The following is a 4,692-nucleotide window of genomic DNA, read 5'->3' as shown; positions in this document are numbered from 1 at the left end:
GTTAGTTTTAAAAAACGCTCTTTACTCAATTTAACCTACATATACATACATATTGAGACTACAAGCAAGCTAAACCTGGCAAATTGAGCTCATTCACCTATTTTACAACTACTTCCCCGCTGACGAGTGGCAGAAGCCCCTCCCTTGACGCGAATTCGTGTCTGTTGTGAAGAAAATGTCACGCGCGAATGACGCGAATTTTACCGCGCGAATGGCGCGAGTAAAACTCAAATGTTCAAGCGTTCAACTACGCGCGAATAGCGCGTTTTTTCCGCGCAAGTCGCGTCCGGTGTGAACGCACCTTTACTGAAGACGTTAGCCTTTAGTAACAGAGAAAATGCGTCTCATTTCTCTCTCTATATCATGAATCAAACGTGTGATGATAAGAAGAGATGAGAGAAACTGAGAATCCGAATCATTTGAATCAAATCATTTGTGAAATGATTCAGTGATTCGATTCAGCGGCACGCGGACTACAAACGACAACAACAAACACAAACGAGTGAATCACAACCGAGAATGATTTCATGAAAGTGTAATATATTAGATATGATAAATAATCGAATACTAAATATAAATCAAAATAGCCTACCTGAATATGAACCTTCTGTCTAATTTGTATATATTTTGTAAATTGTTATACAGATGTCTATAAACTCTCTGTCTTACTAGTGCACTGACTACTGAATTAGGAGCTGATTGAGACGCATCCAGAGATTTAGTTTGCATTGATTGTTCTTTCTATTAATTATTCTCATCTTAAACAGGAAAAAGTGTTCAAACACACAGAAAACCTCCTGGAGAATCAACAGAGATCCAAGTGACACACTAAAGATGGCGTTTATTAAAGAGGAGAGTGAAGACATGAAGATTGAAGAAACATTCAAACATGAAGATACTGAGACACAAACAGGTTGGTTTTTATTCTGTAAGATGAATTCACTACAGAAATAGATACTATTTATGAATAATGTCACACGAGTGTAGAAATGTTAAAACATTTGACAGAAGTGTTGAGATCACATGACAAACACTAACGCTGCCTTCAATATGTGTTATTATGACATCATGCATTTAATAATAAGAAATGAGCCTAAAAAAACCCTATATATTTTTCTGTAATATTAAATCTAATATCTGTTTCTAATATTAAAACCATTGATTTCTGGTACTTAGACACTTTAAGAAAATTATTTATGTTAAAGTTATTTGCACAAACCTTGAAATGTAAGTAATCACATTTGGCTACTGCATGCTGACTACATTTGGTCATTTAAAGTATTTGTAAGCAAATAAAACAGCCAGTGGACTAATTTATTCCGGATACAAATGAAAACAGTGTTTTTGTTTTAAATGTTCCACATCCACACTAGCGTGTTCAGGTGTTTTAAAAAAAAGTTTCTCATCCACACTTGAATGTAAGAAAGTGTTAAATTTGCCTTACTGTGCATGCCTGAAACCTCAGAAAAGCTCTCTGAGACTATACAAATGAAAAGGATGATACTCTTCATGCAATTTCCTCTAGAAAGATCATTTCATTTGCCGAAATATATATATAAATATATAAATAGTTGTTTTAGACAATGTAGGACATACAGAAAAACAGCACAAAATAGGAGAAAGAGAGCTGTAAACATAAAGCAAGTTGAATTAAAGACAATAAAACAGAAGATAATTCAAATATTAATATAATTAAATTAATAAATAGATGACCGCTGTTCAGGAGCATCAGAGTGGAGCAGTAGGGCATATTTATAAAGAAGGTGCTGTATTTAACATGAGAACGGTATAAACCAGTGGTTCTCAAACTGATGGAGGGGAACGTGAACAAAATGCTGAGCTTTGGCATCAGTTTAATTCTATCCCGACTTTAAGTAAAATAAAGCAAGTACTTTTCACAAGAAAAATGCGACTTTTAGTATAAAAACAGGAAAATTGGAGTGAACACTTTAATGACATTAGTTTTCCTTGATAAAAATGCCTTCTCAGTGTGGATAAAAGGCCAAGAGAGAGAGAGAAAGAAAAAAAAGCGTTTTCAAATGAAAATGTATTAGTGTGGACCAGACCTAAAAGATAGAATGGGGAATGACTTTATGGCAACAGTTTAATTCTCATCGGTCTGAACTACTATTATTATTGTATTCTAAAAATAAAATAAATAAACTTTTTCTTAAAGCTAAAATCGTAATTTTATGCGTTTATTCACAAATATACTTTCGTAGTTTTTTTTATCATACTTATTTTTATATAAAAACAACTTTAACTTAAATTACATCCATCAATTTAATGTGATAAATACCATAGATATGCTTATTTATGTTACAGCTGACAACACAAGATGCAGTTTTTAAATGAAGGGAAAACAAAATCCAATCCCACATGTCCCTGTGTGAAAAAGTGTTAAAACATAACTGTGTTTTATCACACCTGAGTTCAGTTTCTCTAGCCACACCCAGGCCTGATTACTGTCACACCTGTTCGCAATCAAGAAATCATAAATAGGACCTGCCTGAATGAAGTAGACCAAAAGGTCCTCAAAAGATACACATTTTGAGATCCAAAGAAATTTAGTAAGTTTAGGGGGCAAACACTTTTTCAAACAGGGCCATGTGGGTTTGGATTTCCCTTCATAATAAACTTCATTCAGAAACTGTATGTTTGTGTTTACTTGTGTTATCTTTGATTAATATTTAAATTTGTTTGATGATCTGAAACATTAAAGTGTGACACATGCAAAAAAATAAAATCAGGAAGGGGGCCAACACTTTTCCACACCACTGTGTGTGTTTATTGTTTTAAAGGCGCCATAGAATGGAAAATTGTGTTTACCTTGGCATCGTTGAATAATAACAGTTCGGTACATGGACATGACATACCATCAGTCTCAAACACCAACATGTCCTCCTTCTTATACAATACAATACAATACAATTTTTATTTATAGAGCACAATTTAAAAACAACCGAGGTTGACCAAAGTGCTTTACAACACTATTAATAAATACGCAGTAAGACAGACACAAATTATAAAACATAATATCACACAAGATGTAAACACAGGCGAGGTTCCTAAGGCCAAAAACACAGAACAATAGTTCAAGGGATGTTGAACGCCAAGGAAAATAGATAGGTTTTAAGAGTGGACTTAAAAACAGACAAGGTTGGGGCAGTTCTGATGTGAAACGGGAGATCGTTCCATAACTTTGGACCAACAACAGAAAAGGCACGGTCACCTCTGGTTTTTAGTCTTGTCCTAGGCACTTGCAACAAATTAAAATTAGTAGATCTGAGTGATCTTGATGGAATGTAAGGCTGTAACAAATCAGTTAAGTACTGTGGGGCCAGACTATGTAAAGATTTAAAAACAAACATTAGAATTCTGTAATCAATTCTATATTTAACTGGCAGCCAATGAAGTGAAATTAAAACCGGCGTAATATTCTCGTATTTGCGCTTTCCTGTGAGAAGCCGGGCTGCTGCATTTTGGACTAACTGCCAACGAGAGACACAAGACTGAGAGACACCGACATATAAAGAGTTGCAGTAGTCAAGCCGAGATGTTACAAATGCGTGCATAGCTATTTCAAGCTTCTTTAGAGATAGAAATGGCTTTACTTTTGAAAGAAGACGAATATGGTAAAAACAAGACTTAAGCACTGTACTTATCTGCTTATCAAATTTGAGGTTACTGTCAAACAAAACACCCAGATTTCTGACACATGAGGTACTGTACGGTGATAGAGATGTACTTTTGAAATCATGTACACATTGATCAGTAGGACCAAACACTATGAATTCAGTTTTACTCTCGTTGAGGCTCAAAAAGTTTGTTGCCAGCCAAAGTTTTAGCTCCTCCATACAATCCAGAATAGGCTTAAAGGCATTCTTATTTCCACGCTTTAAAGGAATATAAATCTGAGTGTCATCTGCATACAGATGGAAAGAGACCCCATATTTACTAAAGATAGACCCTAATGGAAGCAGATAAAGAGAGAACAATGCTGGACCCAGAATCGATCCCTGAGGTACACTAGATCTTAACTGTATCTCAGAAGAGGAATGGTGCCCAATATTGACCACAAACCTCCTATCAGAAAGATATGACCTAAACCATTGTAATACTATGCCCCGTAAACCAACGCACGTTTCAAGACGCAAAATTAGAACGTTATGATTGACCAGATCAAAGGCAGAGCTGAGGTCTAACAAAACCAAAGCCGTAAACTGGCCAGAGTCCGTAGTCAACATGACATCATTTAAAACTCGTAAGAGGGCTGACTCCGTGCTATGGCAAGATTTAAAACCAGACTGAAACTTTTCATAAATAGAATTATAAGATAAATGTGACTGAAGTTGGTTTAAAGCAACTTTCTCAAGGATTTTAGATAAAAAAGGCAAATTTGAAATGGGACGGAAGTTAGACAGCAGTGTGGAATCGAGATTTGTTTTTTTAAGATTAGGTCTCACTGTAGCAAGTTTGAAATCATGGGGAACAGTCCCAGTTTGGAGACACTTGTTAATAAAAGACAGCAGATCGGGGCCAACAGTGTCAATAATCTGCCTGAGAAAGCGTGGTGGAATAACATCCTGGGGACACATTGTGGATTTCAAACTAGACATAGTCCTAATCAAGGTGTTCAGGTTCACAGACTCAAATTCAGACCAAATAGAACCAGAGTATGGAGCATCAACC

The sequence above is a fragment of the Garra rufa genome, unplaced genomic scaffold (assembly GCF_049309525.1).
Source record: "Garra rufa unplaced genomic scaffold, GarRuf1.0 hap1_unplaced_044, whole genome shotgun sequence".
Classification (NCBI taxonomy): domain Eukaryota; kingdom Metazoa; phylum Chordata; class Actinopteri; order Cypriniformes; family Cyprinidae; genus Garra; species Garra rufa.
This window is presented reverse-complemented; position numbering follows the sequence as displayed.